The sequence below is a fragment of the Mus musculus genome, chromosome 18 (assembly GCF_000001635.26).
Source record: "Mus musculus strain C57BL/6J chromosome 18, GRCm38.p6 C57BL/6J".
In the NCBI taxonomy this organism is placed as follows: Eukaryota; Metazoa; Chordata; class Mammalia; order Rodentia; family Muridae; genus Mus; species Mus musculus.
In genome coordinates this window covers 74,221,613-74,242,261 of record NC_000084.6, presented here as the reverse complement: position 1 = coordinate 74,242,261, position 20,649 = coordinate 74,221,613, and the positions used below count along the sequence as shown (strand labels likewise).

Here is a 20,649-nt window from a genome sequence, read left to right as displayed (position 1 = left end):
GTGGCTGGAAGAAACTGCAAGTAACATGGGGTCTACACCTGGGGAATAAGTTAGTATAATTTAGACATATAGTTTACAATCATAATATTTAGATTATGTATTTCATATAGGCTTATTAGGGTTGGAAATTTAAACAAACTGGCGCCCAACATAGGGTTTACAATGGAACTAACCTGAGATAAAAGACCACACATCCCCATATAAACAACTAGAACTGGCTTCTAAAGCTGCAGAAGGGTAGAAATTAAACTCTGAGTGGCTCTAAAGGTTATACAGAGAGCTAACTAAGACGTTCCTTCCCCAAGTCCCAGGCAAATCTTGGCACCTAGAGGCAACACCACAGCCCAGAGCTGGGACATAAAACAGTGCCACAACACAGGTGGTGAGCCCTGAGCCTAAGAAGGACCAAGGACCCTAAGACCTGACTTCCTGAGATACAACCTTCATAGTTAAAGATCAACAACCAAATAACAACAAACAACTAAATTTCCAAAGCCTTCTCATAGGTGCAACAGGCTGATTTGGGCATCTTTGTCCTGAGCCTGCTTTCCCATGCTCACTTCCATATCCCCCATGTCTAAACAGGACACAAGACAGATAGACCTGTTCTCCCAACTGCTTGCACTGCAAGCTACCCACAATCGGTACACATGTTGCTAGCTGCAAACCAAACAAAGACTAGACAGCAAATACAACTAACTTTTTTTTTCAGCACTGAGGTTTATTGGAGCATCTTAATACAAATGCTGGGGCTTGCCCATGGTGCTCTTGATGTACAAAGCCCGGACGTTTTGCCAGTTTTTCTTGAGCAAGGACACCAAGAAATTGACAGCCAGATGGATGTTGTAGACCAGCTCATCATCGGTCATCTTCACATGGCCGAAAGCAACGGCCAGGCACAGCACCTTCTTCATCTGGAACTTGATTGTAGTTTTCACCTCATCCACTTTGGCCGCCATGTTTTCATTGTGTGTCCGCATGGAGGGGAACTTTTCAGCCTTGTTTAGGCCTGGGCCCAGGATAGGTAGGATCTACTTGATCAGAGACCCAGAGGCCAAAAAGGCATCGTAGTTCTTGGCCAGCTTTTTGACCAACTTCTTGTTCTATTAAGCTTAAGTGCCTTGATGTCCATGTGGGGGATATCCATGGCCTTGGCTTCATCACAGTGCTGCTGGTCCCCCAGGATGCACACGGAGAACTTCGGGCAAGGGTAGACTTAAGCCTGACAGTGCCAAAGTGTTTGTCCTTCTGAGGGTCATAGTTCTTCAGGCTGATCTGCAGCTCCACTGTCTCCAGAAACATTGCCCTGGTTCCCATGCAGGACTTCTGGCACCACATCATACAGGGTGTCACATGAGACTCTGCTGCTCATGGCTGTGGCTGTCATGGAAACCAGAAAAGAAGCTACAACTAACTTTCTTAAGACTAGCCATTTATCCTAATTTTCTTGCCCTACCCCCAAATTTTTCCCCCAATTCAACAACAACAACAAAAATCATAAAAAAATGTCATCCCAATCCCTTAAGTTGGGATATCTGGCTTGGTTATTTTATAAATTATAGAAATGTTGTCATTTTAAAAAATGATTTACAAGTAATTATAGTTTTAAATGGAAAAAACCTAAAGAATGTAGATACAGAAATTTCTCTTTCCTTTCCTCTTCTCTATTCTTCTTTCTGAGGAAAGGGAAAGGGGTTAAAAAGAAAAAAAAGGATATAGTAATATTATAAAAAACTATACAAATATGTATGACTTACCTAGGTGGTACTGGTTTTGAAGGTATGATGGTGTCATGGAGAGCAGCTGAGGCTTGGCACTGTGAAAGTCCAGGGAAGGCCATTGGTGAAGGTACAACCTCAGTTGCAGGTGACAGCCCAGGACTAAAGAGGTCATGCAAAGAAGTAGAGGCTTGGCACCATAAAGAGAGCATATGAAAGGCTATTGGTGAAGCCTAGTTACAGCAGAAGACCCTGTCACATTGGAAATGCCAGTACTATGGGATGACCACCAAGAACAGCAGCAGTAGAGTGTAGTCAACCAGACCCTAGAGTTCTACAGAGGGCAGAGCTGGTGGTGTAGCCTGAGTCCCTTTGGAGGAGCTCAGAAGATCATGTGTGGAGCCCAGATATTGAAACAAGTAGCTGTAATGTTTGAAACTTTTCAAAACTTCAGACTTTTAATATTGTTTAGATTGCTATAAATTATGGGGACTTTGGGAAATTGGACTAAATTTATTTTTTTATTATGCTATAGGTAGGTATGGCCCCCAAAGACTCATGTGTTTGAACAACCCTATGGGAGAGAGTGGCATGTGATGGTTTGTATGTGCTCAGCCTAGGAAATAGCACTATTAGAAGTTGTATCCTTGTTAGAGTAGGTTTGACCTTGTTGTAGAAAGTGTGTCACTGTTGGTGTGGCTTTAAGACCCTCATCCTAGCTTCCTGGGAGCCAGTCTTCTCCTGTTTGCTTTCAGAAAAAGATGTAGAACTCTCAGCTCCTCCTAAACCATGCCATCAGGTTTACCATAAAAGGACAACATTTAATTTGGGATGGCTTACAGGTTCAGAGCTTCAGTCCCTTATCATCAAGGTAGGAGCATGGCAGCCTCCAGGTAGATATGGGGCTAGAAGAGCTGAGAGTTCTACATCTTCATCCAAATGCAGACAGGAGAAGATTGTCCTCCCGCAGTTAGGAGGAGGGTCTTAAAACTCACCCCCAGTGATACACACCTCTTCCAACAAGTCCACACCTCTTCCTAATAGTGCCACTCCCTGGGCCAAGCATATTCAAACCACCACAGGCCATGTCACATTTATACCTTTCAAACAGACAGATGAAAATTTGAGGGATATAATTGGAGTTGTGGTGAAATTATGACTGTCCCACAACAAACATAGCTGCCTGTTATGTGACTACACTTAACCAACCTGTCAGTGAAGCCATGGTGTCACCCTCTTTATCCCAATGTGAAGATTGTGTCCAGGCACATGATGCTTATCCACTATGTACTGTACTACTCCTGGCCAGGGTATAGTTAGCCAGACATGGCAAGCAACTTAAAATGAGCAGGCTGATAGCTCCCCATCACCATTACTACCACCGCTGCTGCCGCTGCTGCCAGCGCCACTGCAGCCACCACTGCTACCACTGCAGCCGCTGCCACTGCTATCACTGCCACCAGCTCCATCCAGGCATGGATAGGAGGGAGATGGGGGTGAAGTGGAGTTAGGTGATACCTGGAGCCTGTATGCTGCTGTGCCTTAGGGAGGGTTAGATCAGTGACTGTGTTGTGGTGAAGGAGAAGGGGAAAGGGCTAGAGCACGGTTCCCCAGAAACTGGACATAGCGTATTCAGACCAATTTGGATAAACTTTGCAGCAGACTTCCAAAAGGCGTCTAGAGATCAATTTTAGACCCAGCAGTATCTGCCTTCGCAGCATTTTCCAGAGATCCCAAGACTATAGAAATTGTGTCTCAATTGATAGTCTAGGTTTGAAAGGTTTACATGGGGGGCAGTAACCTCAGATCACGTGTCTTTGTATCAAAGACCACAGAACAAAGACTTGGTTTTTTGTTTGGGAGCTGGGTTAGCTCTGGTGGGGCTGTTACTCAGTAGAGGAAGCTCAGAGGGTCCTTGATCCAGATTAGGAAGTAGCTGAGGAGAGATTACTTACGAAGCCCAAAAATTAATTTATTTGGTAGAAAGAGAGATGAGGAGAGAGAAGCAGTCCTCATGTAGCCAGGAAAGACCCATGCTATCAGACTGGGGACTCAAGTCCTGCCAGGTTTTGGCACCATTTATCTCTCCACTGGTCATATGAGCCAATTCAATCCAGCTTAAAAATTATATATAAATGCAGATTTATTGGGAAGCTGCTCTCTGGTGAATTCTTTAGCCCCAAGGACCAAGACCAGGGAAATCACCTTGGGGAGAGAGAAAGGAGAAGGGGAAGAGAAAAAGAGAGTTAGTTTCAGAACCCCCCTTGACTCAGGGTCTAAAATCAAACACCAGGGACAAAGCAGTTATCAACCATGAATGCTTGATAGTGGGAAAAACGTTGACACTAGGGGAGTCACAGTCAGGTCTCCAGTGGTTCTCAACCTTCCTAATGCTGGGACCCTTTAATACAGCCACTCATGTTGTCCCTCAGCTAAGCCCATCTGACTTAACCTGACCCTGGCATTGTGTCTCTCCATGGGGCTCTCCCTGCTCTTCCTTTCATGCTTCTGTCTCCTGGGTCTGGTTGTTAGCTCCTGCAGCCAGCTCTTTTTTATGCAAAAAAAGCCATTCAGTGTAAACCAATCAGCATCAGGACAATAGACACCCCCACCCACCCACCCACCACCACCACCCCCACCCCCCCTCCCCCCCCCCCCCCCCCCCCCCGCCCCATACATCCACCAAGTTGCCTTCTGGTTTTGAGGGCTTCAGAACATCCCTTAAGGCAGCTTGCCTTTCTTTGGGGGCAGATGAGGAAGTGACAAACATTTGCATATCCTGTTAGCTTGGATAGCAATTAACAATTGAGAACATGTTTGCATAGCCAGTTGATAAGTTTGGTTTATCCCCACACAGAGTCTTTGAATGAGGCAGCCAATTCTCCCTGGCCCAGTGGGGTTAGCTCAATGGGATAGCACCTTTTGCTGGATGGTAAAATCTATGCTAGGGTCAGCACATACTGTATAAAGTCTGAGACCCCATGTTCGACCAGTAAGCCAGCGCTTAGCACTCAGGTGGTTCCAGGCCACAGCAGTTAGAGTGAAGGGACTACATTTTTCTGCCATACAATTTTCAGAAGGGCTTTCTTGTTTTAAGGGGAATGAATGTCTTTATGGCCATCCCAGGAGGACTGCAGCACAACCCCAGAAACCACAGTGGTATTCATTGGCCTTTTCATGCCATGGTCTAAGAATAGCTGAAGGAAGACCCCAGACTCAAATACTAGCCTAAGATAAAGAGCAATATTCTTCAGAAACAACCAACACGAGGGTGCCAACCGTTCATTAAAATATTGACCCTGGGGGAGCTCTTAGGCTCCTTTTGTGCGGAGCTAGGTGCATTTCCCAGAAGGATCAGGTCATCTCTAATGGGATTGGTATGAACCAAAGTAGTAATATTAGTACAGTTTTGATTGGCTACTATGTTCTTCTTTATTTGGTGAGACCTTAGAGAGTAGGTTAGGTAATCTAAGATTTCATTGGTGGGTACTGGGGGGAGGGGAGGAAGGCTGCTACATGGATTGGCTTCTGATTGACTTGTGCCAGGTGGCCAGTGATCTGCATTCCTGTCATGAACATTTAACCACCTGAATGAGACGCCCAAACCATATGAGGCTGCCCAGCACTGATGGCCCATCCTGAGATAAAATAGCTCCCCATTCTTGTGGTTATCCCCAGGCTGTTCTTCAGGTTTTATGTCTTTGTTCCTGGAGCTGGTGACTAGTGACTTAGTGACTTATGACTAGTTCCTGGGAATGATGGCTTTCTTTTTTTTTTTTTTTTTTTTTTTTTTTTTTTTTTTTTTGGTTTTTCGAGACAGGGTTTCTCTGTGTAGCCCTGGCTGTCCTGGAACTCACTCTGTAGACCAGGCTGGCCTTGAACTCAGAAATCCTCCTGCCTCTGCCTCACGAGTGCTGGGATTAAAGGCATGTGCCACCACTGCCCAGCTGGCTTTTCTTTTGAAGTCAGGCTGGAGCTAAAATAGAGTTTATGTCATCCTCTTAATTAAAATGACTATGCACATAGGCTGGGCATGCATAGTCAATGTTTCCTTTATAGTTGTGTTAGCTCTTTTTTTTTTGTCCTGAACTTTGGGGTCTATAGGCACAACGGAATATCCAATGTATGTGTCCATAGAGTTCTAGCCACTTGTCATGACACCTTGACCATGAAATCCCAGCCATTGTCAGATCCCAAGGAGGAACGGAATGTGAATTATGAGGTAATCTCCATGAGTAATTTCTTAGCGACACATTAGCTGTTTCTGTCTGAGTAGGGAAAGCCTCTACTTTTCCTGAACTAGGCACCTACAAAGTCCAGTCAATACCAGCAGTCAAACCTCACTGGATTAGCTTTAACAAGTCTAAGTCCTAGGGCTCCTGAGGGCCAAGTCCTCTTTCTCAGATGCCCATAGGTGTCAGTCTTCTGCCTTTTGGGTTTACCTGAATGCAGATGGCACATTGGTCGTTAACCTGTTCCATCATCACATCCTGATGAAGAAGACAAACCCTCTCCCTAAGTATTTCTTTCAGCTTAGTTGATTCCAGATGGGTACATTATTGGATTTGGGAGAAAAGAAATGCCCCTAGGGCTGTAGAATGGAGTGCCCTTTGGGTAGACTCCATCAGTCTTCTATCCTGGGGATTCTCTGGTGTTGGGTCCATTTCTCCTCTTTGCTAGTGTATTCAGGATGTTCCAATAGGTCTGGCTTGGGCAGGAGAGCAAGGGTCATGGGAAACCCTGACTACTGACATGGTCCCACTGGCTCGTTTGCAGCCCTATTGGCCATGGCATCTCTAAGCCTATTGCCTCTAGCTTCAGCTGAGTTCCCTTTCGGATGTCCAGGACAATGGATAATAGCAAGCTTTTCAGAAAGCCAAATGGCTTCCAGGAGGGCAGAAATGTCTTCTTTGTTCTTGATCTCTTTTCCAGCTGAGGTAAGTGATGAAGCCAGCTCAATCAGTCAATAGGGTCCTGAGGGAGGGAGGGAGAATTAAAGAAAAAAAGAAAGACAATTAGACAATGCCATAGTATGACTTCAGTAACTTCTGAAGGGGGTTTAATTTTTTCCTATCTGCTTTTATATCATTCTCGGTACATGCGAAGAATATGGCCAGTTCTGAGGCATAAACCAAGTAGTCAAGAACAAACCAGGCATAAACAAAAGTCCCAAGGTCATTGTTTCTAGGAACCAATCAAGATGATCAAGATACAAGGAATAGGGCTGGTGAGATGGCTCAGTGGGTAAGAGCACCCGACTGCTCTTCCGAAGGTCCGGAGTTCAAATCCCAGCAACCACATGGTGGCTCACAACCATCTGTAATGAGATCTGACTCCCTCTTCTGGAGTGTCTGAAGACAGCTACAGTGTTCTTACATATAATAAATAAATCTTTAAAAAAAAAAAAAAAGATACAAGGAATATGGGCTGGAGAGATGGCTCATCAGTTAAGAGCACTGACTGCTCTTCCAGAGGACCTGAGTTCAATTCCCAGCAACTATATGGTGGCTCACAACCATCTGTAGTGGGATCCAGTGCCCTCTTGTGGTGTCTCTGAAGAGAGCAACAATGTATTCATACATAAATAAATCTTCCCAAAAAAATTCAAGGAATACATTCCTAGGCTGTATTTTACCTAAGCTTACTTCCTTGTCCTAGCCCAGTGTCAAATATTCTTGCCAGTTTCCTAGAAGCGGCACCAAAAGCTCTCCACAGGTAAGTAGGTCACACTCCTGATACAAGGAACTCTGAGGAGATGGATGTAAGCCAGCAGGTAGCTGGACTCAGGATAGAATTAGGAGGAGATTCGCCACAGACTTGGATACATGAAGCTGCGGACAGGTAACGAACCATATGGAAGATTGCATCTGCCTTGCTGGGGGCTGGCCTTGAAGGCTATCCATATTGCAGGTGGTTAGTGACCTGTGTGTAGTGTAGTCATGAGTTGACTGTTCCTCAGGTTGCTGAGCTCAACATGGCCAAGGGTAAGAACTTTATTCTGGGTGCATGTAGAAGGAGAACATGAGAGTGATGTTAGTATTTGACAGCCAGTGCTTGGGGGCTTCTTGTCTGGAGGAAGACCTCTACCTCATGGAGCAGTCAGGCTAAGGTCCTGACCCATTGTCATTTTGTCAGCCTTCTTCACAAAGACGTGGTGGCCACTACTGCTGAGTTCAGTCTCTTGAATAAGTAGGCAACAGGCTCTCTCCAAGGTCCTAAAATTTGGTTAGGACTCCCTTTATTATTCCCTAGCCCTTGCTTGTAAACAGATGAAATGGCTTAGTAATGTAAGAGAGAGCCAGTGACAGGGCAGAGACCAGACCATGCTTCAAGGCTTCAAACGTCTCTTTTTCCTTTTCATCCCATGAAACTATTTCAGCAAGACTTGGTATCCATAGTCAACAGTATCTCACCATCCCAAAGAATTCTAAGATTTTCCTCTTGGTCTTTCTTTGGCTTATAGATATAGGCATAATGTTATCATGCCCTGAATAAAGATTATCCTTTTATTTTCAAATGCTGATTTCTGTGCCCCCATATCTGATTGCAATCCTTATTCTGAGAATCTCCTGTCTCAGTGTTGTATAAACATTGCTCCCCAATTATTCCTTGATTGATTATAAAGAAGCTGATTATCCAGTAACTGAGCAGAGGAGAGAATAGAGCTGGATTTCCTCCCAGCTTGGGGGGGAGGGGTGAGAGAGAGAGAAAGAGAGAGAGAGAGAGAGAGAGAGAGGATATGGTAATTCAGCCACAAGGAGAGGGTCCAATAGATATCATAAGAAAGCAGCTGGATCAGAGAAAGCCATAAAATACGAGTATCTCTGGGATTTTGGTTATGAGGTAGCAAGATTAGTTTAGAGGATTAAAATAGATTAATACTGCTCAGTTGTTGTGCTTTAAAGCTATTTAAAAAATAAAATAGCCCTGCCTCAATTCTTTGGAAGCTAGCTGGGTTAAGAGAAAACTGTAACATTTATAGAATTGCCACTAACAGATGGATCTGTAGAATTTCCTCAGTACACCTCTGGGGCAGGGTGCATTTTTCTCTTTCTAAATTATAACCAGGGTAGGTGGCTTTTGTACAACATAATTGGGTCGTCTTGGCAGAGACATGATAACTGTAGTCTTGAAACTCCATCAATAGGCCTTTTGTGACATGTCTCAGTGTCAGTAGCCCATAGTAAATCATCTGCAAGGTGTAAGTAGGCAGCCTTTGGGTAATTCTGCCTAAAGGCAGGGAGGTCTGCACTGAGAACCTCTTTAAGTAGGGTGGGTATCTTTTTAAATTCTTATGGCAATCTAATTCAAGCAAGTTGTCTATGTGTGGTGATTTGAATATGCTTGGCCCATGGGAAATGGCACTATTAGGAGGTGTGACCTGATTAGAATAGTTGTGGTCTTGTTGGAGAAAGTGTGTCACTGTGTAGGAAGGCTTTGAGGCCTTCTAGTACTCAAGCTTTGCCCAGGATGGAAGAGAAAGTCTCTCTCCTGGTTGACTTTAGATCAATATGTAGAACTCTCAGCTTCTCCATCACCATGTTCCTGCCATGATGATAATGGACCAAACTTCTGAAACCATAAGCCAGCCCCAATTAAATGTTTGCCTTTGTAAGAGTTGCTTTGTGGGGGCTGGAGAAATGGCTCAGCAATTAAGAGCACTGACTGTTCTTCCAGAGGTCCTGAGTTCAATTCCCAGGAATCACATAGTGGCTCACAACCATCTGTAATGGGATCTGATGCCCTCTTCTGGTGTGTCTGAAGACAGCTATAATGTACTCATATACATAAAATAAATAAATAAATCTTTTTAAAAAAGAGTTGCTTTGGTCATGGTGTCTGTTCACAGCAATAAAACCCTAACTAGACACCATTAAATACCCCTCTGCATTTGTCCATTCAAAAGAAAAAACATAGGTTGGCTTACCTTGGCCAACAGCAGGCTGAAGAAAGCATCTTTTAGATCCAGAGCAGCAGAAACTTGTTTATCAAGGGACACAAAAATGAAACAGATATATGGGTTTGGAACTGTGGGATGAATAATTTCTACCCATTTATTTACTTCTATTAAGTCTTAGACAGGTCTTTAATTGTTAGGGCTGGGTTATAAGTTGAGAGTGGAGGTGTTCCAAGGTGACTAACAGGGAACTAAGATGTTAACCTCCCTGAGTCCCTGGATATGGATTGGATTGCAATTCCTATTTTGCTTTCACTGTGATTGAGGTTACATTAGTAGTCAGCTGAACTACTGTTGGGGCTTGATGTCTTGGTAGTCACAATGGATTTGTTTCTGCCCACAGCCCTGGAAACTTTGCTTTTAATTCAACCAGAGTTGGGTAGATCCCAGCTGGGCCAGGGATGGATCAGGCAGTATTTGTGTTCTCCCACAAATGGACAGTAACTACTTGGGAGTTTGTAGTCTAATTCTGTCTTGTCTTCCTTAAAGATGATAATGGTCTGTAGTTTCTAGAACAAGTCTTGGCCTAGTACAGAATAGGTGTAGTCTGGCATAACCAGGAATGTATATGTGACCGTACCTCCTTCCAACATAACCAGATAACCTGACAAGGAGTAAGCACCAGACCACACTATACTTTGAACTTATTTTGTCTTTTTGGGGGGAGGCAGGGATCTGTCAGGTTGTTGTTGTTGTTGTTTGTTTGTTTTTTTATTTTTTTGGGTTTTTTTGTTTTGTTTTGTTTTTTTACTAAAAAACTCATCCTGGTGGAACTGGCAGGCTTGCTCCTAAATTGCAGGTAACCACGGGCTCACTGGGGACTTAATGGAATGGAGCCCAGCCCCATCAGGCAGTTTTAGTTTATAATTGAAACTTTATAATTGCTTTGGGTATTCCAGCCCAACAGTTTGGGCACTCGTTTTTCTAGTATCCTTACAATATAGACATTGATTTGGGGCTAAAGGAAGTCTAGGTAGTCTTGACACATCCACTGGCGCCCTCTGGAGGCTTCTTTCATTACCTTCTAACAGACCATCCATCCTGTTTCTCTCAGCACTAGCACAATTGCCTTTCCCAACCATTTTGACAATCTCTTCTATCAAGTCTCTATTATTAGAGATTCAATGAAATACTTTTGACAACTCTGACATTTTTCCTTCAAATCTTTCTTGCCTCTGGAGATTCTTTCTAATATCTGGAGCTGACTAGTTAATGCTATATTTATCACTCTTGTATTCTCTGGGGTTTGGGGATCATTGGGTATAACTGGGTGGCAAAGACTATGTTAATCACCTGTCTATTCTCTGGAGCTTCCAGATCAAAGGGTTAATAGGTTGGGTAGGCTTCTAAAAGCCTCTCTGGAAACATGACAGGAATTGCAAAAAGCTCACTAACTTTAGAAAAATCTGTGGCCTTCCATTCAGCATTAAAGAGAACACTCGTTAGAACTGAGCATTAGGTATTGATATCCCCCTACCTTGTTCACTGTTGGGATCCCATTAAATTCTGGTAGAAGAAAAAATGGTTTCCAGAATCAGGGAGTCCTCAAAGGTTCCCTTCAGATCATCTCTCTCTTCTGAGGTGAAGAAACTTATCCCATGTAGGCTGGTGAGCATAAAACTCAAGAAGAGAAATTAAACCTTGAGGTTTGTCTGAGAAGGAAGGGTTTTGATTTTTTTTTTTTTAATTTATGAAGATCACTGATGAAAAGGCAAATGAACATAGGGCTATAGGATAGGTGTTACCTGCAGCTACAATCGTCTGGATCCTACATTTGTGGCACTCTGGTAGCCATGAAGATGGTGTTTCCAGGATGCCCAATCACACTCACATATAGGGAAACTGATCCAGGAATCTGAGTCTTCCAAGAATGGTAGTGTAAGACACCATCACCACCACCACCCTCTGTCAGTAGTACTTACTTCAAGATGCCTCTGGGTGTCACCAAGATGAAGATCATGCAAAAGCAAGAGGTTTATCTTCCTGCATGCACATCAGGGTTAACCTTCAACTAGTCCCTTAAGGCAAGTGTGATGGTTTGTATATTCTTGGACCAGGGAGTGGCACCATTTGGAGGTGTGGCCTTGTTGGAATAGGTGTGACCTGGTTGGAGTAGGTGTGTCACTGTGGGTGTGGGCTTAAGAGTCTCACCCCAGTTGCCTGGTGAGAAGACTCTCACCTTCCACTAGCAGCCTTTGGATGAAGACGTAGAACTCTCAACCCTGCCTGCACCATGGCTGCCTGGATACTGCCACGCTCTCACCTTGATGATAATGGATTGAACCACTGAACCTGTAAGCCAGCCCCAATTAAATGTTGTTTTTATAAGACTTGCCTTGGTCATGGTGTCTGTTCACAGCAGTAAAACCCTAACTAAGACAGCAAGTGATTAGAAGGCGACCCCGAATGGCTATTACAAGTAGTTTTTATACTTTTTAGGGGCACAGGTTACATCAGCAAGGTTACAGTTCAAACTTATTGGCTAAGCATATTGACCTTTAAATCTATTGGCTAGCAAGCATGGGCAGATCATGACATGCATTTGAACTCTATCTGGGACTTTCCAGAGGGTCAGGTGACTACCAGTCAGTACAGTCTGCAGTTTTTCTGAGAATTTTTTACTCAAGAATGTGGTGGAGAATGGAACTGGGCCTAGTCTTGACCCCAGGTGGGAGGGGAAAGCTGTAAGGAGGGTGTGGGACTAGAAAAAGCCCTTAGGGTCCCTCAATAGAATAAATCTTGGGAGCAACTTTGACATTGAGTAACCTGGTATCAGGCCAACCCACACCAAAATCTTGCCAAGCCAGTATTCAAAGCAAGCAAAGTTCCTTTGAAGAAGGGGACTCTATCTCTGATTCTGTGCTTTGAACCTAGTTTAAAGTTTTGTAACATCCATTCTAAGGGGGAGGTTGAGCCCATTGATGTTTGCTCTCCCATGTCTGCCTGTAACTGGAAAAGATTAATGGGAACACAGAAATGCAGACAAAAGATTGAGACAACAAAAACAAAAGACACAGGACACAAATCAATACCTACCAAGACAAACAAGATTCTGAGAGTATGTGGCAAGGTCCCACCCATGACCTGGACTCAGGAATTTTTACATATGCAATGTCCAGCTTTTTCCTTAACTCCCCCAATTGGTGCCTCAGATTGGACAGAAACCAAAACCCTAGATTTATCTTACCTCTGCAGGTCCCAAATACAGCTACACAGGTAGACGCCTTCAAAAAGGGTTAGGGTCAAATTGGTGACGTGGTTGTTAATTCTTGGGGACAAGGAATGTCCTTTAAGAAGCCTGATGGCCATTATTCTTTCCTAGAAGGACCACTACTTCAGGACTTGGGGGTCCTCTCCTCAGGGATCATCCTGGGTCCTCCAAAAGATTGGTGAAGACACCTACATCCTTCCAAGAGACATAAATAGGTTCAATTATTTGGAGTCTTTATTTTCCACCAGTGAGATTGCCTCATACAGAATAGTGGGGAGCAGCCACAACCTCCATTTTGCTTGAGATTTTAAAAGCAAAAACCATAATTTTATGACATATAAAGTTAGCTGTGAGCATCTGCACAGGAAGCAAGCAAGCGTTGTTCACAGAAGCAGAAAGATAGCAGTTATGGCAGTTATGGGTCAAGCTTTTTTTTTTTTTTTTGTAACCTTGAGGCTATTCACAAGAATTACTGAGAATCTAGGTAAGGGACACACTGTATAGAAATTCATAGCTGGTCTATGTGATCAGTGAGCAGTTTACCCAAGTTAATTTTAACACTTAAGTTTTTTCTTAAGTGGTGGGCAATGGTGATACATGCCTTTAATCCTAGTATTAGGGAGACAAAGGTAAGTGGATCTCTGAGCTCAAGACCAGCCTGGTCTTCAGAGTGAGTTCCAGGACAGCCAGACTACACAGAGAAATCCTGTCTTGAAAAAAAAAACAATAAAGCAAAACAAACAAAAAGAATACTTTCACAAGATGACATAACAATGGTTCAGTAGCCCACTACAACTGTTTGTTCATGAAGTAAGCCCTGCAAATGGCAGTGCTGCTGATAGTGTCCTAAGATAACAGCCCTGGGCCAACCCAGGCTGGATTCTTAGAGCCTAGGAGGAACACCTATTCTGGTACCTAGAAACCTAATTCATCATTCCTCAGAAATCTCTTGAGATGGGTTTCTGTTTTTCAGGAAAGCCAGTACTTCTCCACCTACAACAGTGACTACCTTGGACAAATGGTATCTAGTTCCTGATTAACCCTAACAGCTCCTTCAGTTCAAAGTACCTATGGTTAACTCCTAGGCTGTTCTGACCTTCATGCCACTTTCCAATGCTACCTGGCTCTGTAAAACTAACAAGGCTTCCCCTTCCAGATGCAGTCCTCTACTCTCTGAGGCATCTAAGCTGTTTGTCTTAAATGTCTTTCCTACCCATTGAGTGGTCTAATTCACTGTGTTCTAGTTTCACTGTGCCTTGCTTACACTAACTACATCCTGCTGAGCAGAACTTTATTGTCCAGCCATCTTGCTGGACCTACAGTTTCAATAAAACCATTGTTGTAATAAACTAGAGCTTTTGAAACCTTTGTTATGAAATACCCAATTCTAGCAATTTATAGATCACCACGAGGCCAAAATAGTACTGAGACTGAGAGCAAGAGTTTGCCATAAAGAACTCCAGTCCAAGAAATAAGGCAAAACAGAGTTTATAAAGGAACAACCAGTAGTTAAGTGATACCAGGTGTAGGTCAGGGAAAGGAGGAACCCTATGTTTTGTTCTCAAAAGGGTAGGGAAACCATTTGGACTATAAAGCAGGATGTGTTTCTGTAGGAGAGGATATATGAAGTCAGGGCAACCTGACTTTTCTAGTTTTTTACATTTAACAGAAACTTCAGACTTCTGCCACCTGCCCTACTCCTGGTGTGATATAGTAGGTTAGGATTTTACAAACTCTACCAGGCCTCTTTCCAGAGTCAAATCTCATGGCCATAAGCCTGCTCTCAACTGACAGCAAATATGGGCATGAGGAGAGTAGGTAGTGCCAAAGGCTTTCTGGGTCCTGTGGATGGAGTAAGGAGCACTGAGCTTTTATTTCCTGCCAGGGTCATGTTGGCATGACCAGTGATGGACTGGTACCTGAAGTGGAAACATAAGGATTCTTTGGAGAGTCAGTTGTGTTAGATGGTGTTTTGCTGGGGCAAACATGTGAAGGAATGTTTTCCTGAAGTGGACATAGGTGAAAGACTAAAGCAGACTTCTGAAGAAACGTTTCACTGAAGCAGACACAGGAGAGAGGCTGTTCTGCTACAGCAATCACGTGAAAGGACACATGATGAAGGATTCTTTGCTAACAAAGTGCATGTATTGGTTCGCCTTACATTGTGTGGATGAGCTCCATTTTTCGGGACTCCATAGACTCAGGCTGACTACATTCAGGTGCTGAGGCAAAACTGGTGCTGAGCAAGGCACATGAAGGACATGTGATGTTTAGAGGGTATAAATACCATTCAACAGAGTGACTGAGTGATGGAGAAAAAGCTTGGCTTGCTGGTACAATGCCTGTGGGTCACACAACTTCACTGATCTTTGCTTCCCTGAGAGAGGCACAGCTGAGAATTTCTGGTGCTGCTGTTGGTCCCACCTGCAGACTTGAGCCAAGGCTGAGGCCTAGCTGTCTCTGCTAGGTCATGTCACCACTGTTGCTAACCTGACTCTACTGAACTAGACTGCTGGTGTATCCATAAAGTGTTTGCAAATGGATCAAGCTGCCACTGCCTCCTAATCTGTGAACTGAACTTTTAATTTCTAGACAATACAGACAGGAGTTGCTCCAAAGAACCTTTCTAAATAGATCCACTCACTCCACCCAACACCACCCCACCCTGTATCCTTTCTTTCCCACTACCTCTGGAGGGTGGTAGGCTACTTGGGAAGTTAAAGCGTTTAAGAGCCATCATTAAAAATAGGATTTGAAAAAATTAACATAATTCGTAAACAGTTTCTTCAACCTAAAATTTACCATTACATTGATGATATCTTACTGGCAGATTCAGCTGCAGATAGGAAAAAATGTTTGATGAAGTAAAGAGAATTTTGCATTGCTGGGGATTACAAATGGCTCAAAAAATCACTAAAAGGAGATTTTGTTAATTATCTAGGCTATAAGATAGATCTAAAAAAAAAAATCATCCACAGAAAGTACAAATCAGGAGAGATCAATTGCAAACTCTTAATGATATTCAAAAATCACTGGGAGATATTGACTGGCTATGTCCCACAATTGGATTAACTACTCAAGAGCTAAGTAATTTATTTTAAACAATACAAGGTGATAAGTCCCCATGGACTTAAATAGTCCATGGGGAAATTGTTAGCTGATGTGGTCCTCCCTTCTTCCTTGGGGCTGTTGCACACTGGTCTGCAAGGACAAAGGGAGCAAGGCTTGGATGGCCATAAATACCTACAGATTAGCTTCTGGAATCAACTTTAGTGACAACACAGCTCAACTTTATTCTGGGTGAACAAGGGTTATACAGATCTTGGAGAATTGGTAGGGATTTACAGGGTGGATATACATTATTGGGTAAGATGATAAAGTTTCATTTACATGAAGAGGAATTCCAAGAACCTGTTGAAGAGGTTCTTATTGGGAGAGAGGAAATCAAACTTGTAATCTGGCCATAGGCTACATGACTTCCCTCAGAACTCCTCTGAGTTACAGAAGAGCTGATTAGTCATAACATACTACCTAATTATCATACAGCAAGAAGGGCTGAGCAGGACTTATGTGCTGAGTCATGCAGCACTTGCAGGAAGATTTGTGTGTGGCCATCCACTAAATACAGTCAGGTATATGTGCTCAGTGACACTCTCCAGATAAGATCAGAGAAGAGGAAGCCCCACTGAGAAAGGGAGGATTCCCATTTTGAAGCATGCGTGGAGAGCTTATCTGGACATGGTGGACTGCAATCTTAATAACAAGGTCTTTTGACAAGCTGAGGCTGAGAGAGAACGGGCCCTGGTAAAAAAGAAATTACAGAATGCACATGGATCCAAAGCTGGATTTTATTTTAGCTATTTTGCCCTCTACTCATTCTCCCTCAGGTCAAAGCATTTAAGAACATATATTAAAAGTTGATTTTGTAAAACCTACAATAGTCGAACTGGTACCTATCGGAACTCCTTCATGATCAGGATACGGCAGCAAAGAGTTCTGTGCCTTCTTGCACTGAAATAGCTCAGTTGTCTATAATCCTCACCCCTAAACCGTTCACCTCTCTCCCAAAGTAGGCACCTTTTGAACTGTGAGGACCAATAGAATGATCACAACATTTGGCTAACACATGATTTACTGGTGGTTCATCAACCACTGATGGAAAGGGACAACTATAGACCGAGGGATGCAATGGCCAATACTGAGGGCAGAACCACAAAATCAGTGCCACTCTATTGGCTATAAGAAAATCAACTAGGGGTCTGGAGAGATAATAACTCAGCTGTTAAGAGCACTGACTGCTCTTCTAGAGGTCCTGAGTTCAAATCCCAGCAACCACATTGTGGCTCACAACCATCCATAATGAGATCTGATGCCCTCTCCTGGTGTGTCTGAAGACAGCTACAGTGTACTTATCTATAATAAATAAATAACTCTTGAAAAGAAAAGAAAATCAACTAGGAAATCAAAAGGAAAATGTCTTTTCCAATTCGTGGTACATGTGCAATGGTATAGTTATATGGTTATCCAAATGGAAAACCACTAACTGGCAGATAAATGGCAAAGATATCTGGTCATGGGAGGCATGAATGGAAACATCAAAACTGAAGACCACTGGAAAAGTGAAACATTTGAAGAAAGAGGATATCATCAAGAGACTATGTACCAAGAAAGGGTAATTGGCTGGATAGTCTCGCCCACCTTTAGCACATCTCTGCTGCCCTCTATAGGCATAGGAGGCAAATGGTCTTTATGTGGTCTAAATTCAGTTAAAATTAAAGCTGATTTGGGGGATATAGCATGGCTTTCTCCTATAAACCCACACGTACTTGATAAAGGAAAATCCAAAATCTGTTTCATATAGGAATTGCTACCTTGTATGAGACAGAGGAAAACAAAAAAATAAGGCACCGTTCTATCACCACTAATCTTGTAATGTTTTGAAACTCTTTAAAACTTCTCTTAAGGTATAAATATTATCTCAAAATGTGTAAGATTATTATGTGTATATAAACTTTCTGTTGTGGTACTAGTATTCATACAGAGTACTAATCCTGGACATAAGCTTCATCTAGCTTCCTGTGCATCATTTCAGGTTTGAGTCTGAAGCAGGTAACGAGTAACAAAATTTGTATGCCTCAGATGTACTTAATAGATTGTAGTCCTCAACCCATTTGGAAGTCTACTAACTATGGCATTTAAAATATTTAGATTTTCTACCATTCCTAAAAGTAACCCCTGAGGTCTCCAAGAACATGATGGGGCCCTGAAAAGATGAATCCACCTGGATTGTGGGAACACTAACCACTGGGAAAAACTGACTCGTGCCTTGCCTGTTGCCAAGTTTTGCAGAAACAGTGGACACTGCTCTACCTAGCCAGTATTGCCACTAAGCTGAGAATAGCATGACTGTCCTCTGAGAGGCTCCATCCAGTAGCTGACTCAGACAGATACAGACACCCACAGCTATACAGTAGACAGAGCTTGGGACCTCTATGGAAGATTAAGAGGAAGGATTGCAGGTCCCAAAGGGGATAGGAACACCACTGGAAGATCAACAGTCAACTAATCTGGACTGTTTGGGCTTTCAGAGAATGAACCACCAACCAAAGAACATACATAGGCTGGACCTAGGTCTTCCTGCACGTATGTAGCAGATGTGCAGCCTGACCTTCATATGGGTCCCAAACAACTAGAGTGGGCACTATCCCAAAAGCTGTTGCCTGTATGTGAGCTATGTTCTTCTAGCTGGGTTGCCTTGTCTGGCCTCAGTGGGAGAGGACTCACCTAACCTCTCAGAGACTTGATTGGGGCGGGGGGGGGGGGGGGGGAAGCCCCATCTGACCAGAAGAGAAGGGGAGGAGGGAAGGATTGTGGGATGGGGTGATGGAGAAGGGGGCAGTGAGCAGAATGTTAAGTAAAAAAATAAATTAGGGCTGGTGAGATGGCTTAGCGGGTAAGAGCACTGACTGCTCTTCGGAAGGTCCTGAGTTCAAATCCCAGCAACCACATGGTGGCTCACAATCACCCATAGTGAGATCTGACGCCCTCTTCTGGTGCATCAGAAGACAGCTACAGTGTACTTATTTAAAATAATAATGAAGCCGGGCAGTGGTGGGGAACACCTTTAATCCCAGGACTTGGGAGGCAGAGGCAGACGAATTTCTGAGTTCGAGGCCAACCTGGTCTAGAGTGAGATCCAGGGCAGCCAGGGCTATACAGAGAAACCCTGTCTCAAACAAACAAACAAACAAACAACAACAAAACAAACAAAAATAATGAATAAATCTTAAAAAAATAAATTAAAATATTGTTACAAATGACCTGTCATAAGGTTAACCCTACAGTTAACCTTAGATTTCATAGGCAATGCTTCATGCTTGACAATATCTAACTATAATTTACAAAAACTCCCTTCTTAGAATACTTTCAGCCTGTCCTATCCAAAAGCCTACTTGGTGGCACTGCAGGGAACCTGGTTAACCTGTACTTCTGTACTCAAAAAAACACATGGCCTCCGACAGACTGAAGTAGTCTTACCTTGTGTGTTACCATTCATGTTTTTCCAAGGTGTACACTTACAAAGGCCCAAGAGTGCTCACAGCACATTCCTCCTTGGCTTCCAGACCACCATATGCTAGAGGCTCTTAGTGACCTCTACCCTAGTAAGACAGCTGAGCTGGAACAGCAGCCCTAATGACTTAGCTTGGTAGGAAGTGAACTTGCAGTGTCACTGGTAACTCAAAAAACCCATGGTGATGTAGGACACCTACAGACTTCCATTGACATGCTTCTCAATCAGGTTGGAATCTCTGAGTTCCACAAAATTGGAGGGGGCTATACTTACTATGTATGTTTTGGGGATCTATGTGTATTCTTGGGAAAAGCTAGTTGTTTCTATGGAGGTATATCCATCAGTCCTCATTTAAGACGTTTTTTTTTTTTGTTTTTTTTTTTTGATTTTTGGAGACAGGGTTTCTCTGTGTAGCCCTGGCTGTCCTGGAACTCACTTTGTAGACCAGGCTGGCCTCGAACTCAGAAATCTGCCTGCCTCTGCCTCCCAAGTGCTGGGATTAAAGGCGCATGCCACCACTGCCCAGCTAAATTCTATTTTTAAGGTTTATTTATTTTATATATGTGAATATACTGTCACAGTCTTCAGACACACTAGAAGAGGGCATCAGATCCCATTACAGATGGTTGTGAGCCACCATGTGGTTGCTGGGAATTGAACTCAGGACCTCTGGAAGAAGAGTCAGTGCTCTTAACTGCTGAGCCATCTCTCTAGCCCTAAAACAATTTTAAAAAGGTCAAAGAAAATCTAAATAAACATCAGAAGAGAGAGCAATAGTTCCTGGTCTCATTGTTGGTTTGACTGTAGTCCTTATATACGGGTCTCAAATTTCCCCCATTCTCCAACTAGACTTCTACTCCTCCAGCTTTAACCAACTGGTAGTTAAACTTCGTTCAGCAACTAATAGCCTTGCTCATAAGGGCCTAGTACAACTCTGAGCCACCCAGAGACAATGAGTCAATGCTCTGGCTTACGTAAGACCAGTGGGGAATAAACCAAGCTGGCCCCATTTTGCTTTAGCTGACTCCATTTTGTGTGCTTCACACAACCATTCTCCCAAGCCTCACTCACCACGGCCTGCTTAGCAATGCAGACAGGATACCGTTATACCAAGATAGGGGCTGGAGTACAGACTACTGGATTTTCCTCAGTGAGGTCAGACTCAGCCAAAGGGAGGACAGGATGGGTCAGC

The 20,649-nt window shown here is 43.4% G+C and overlaps 1 pseudogene; it reads right to left on the bottom strand.

Annotated features, from left to right (window-relative positions):
- Positions 710-1,404, bottom strand: Gm5690 (predicted gene 5690; annotated as a pseudogene).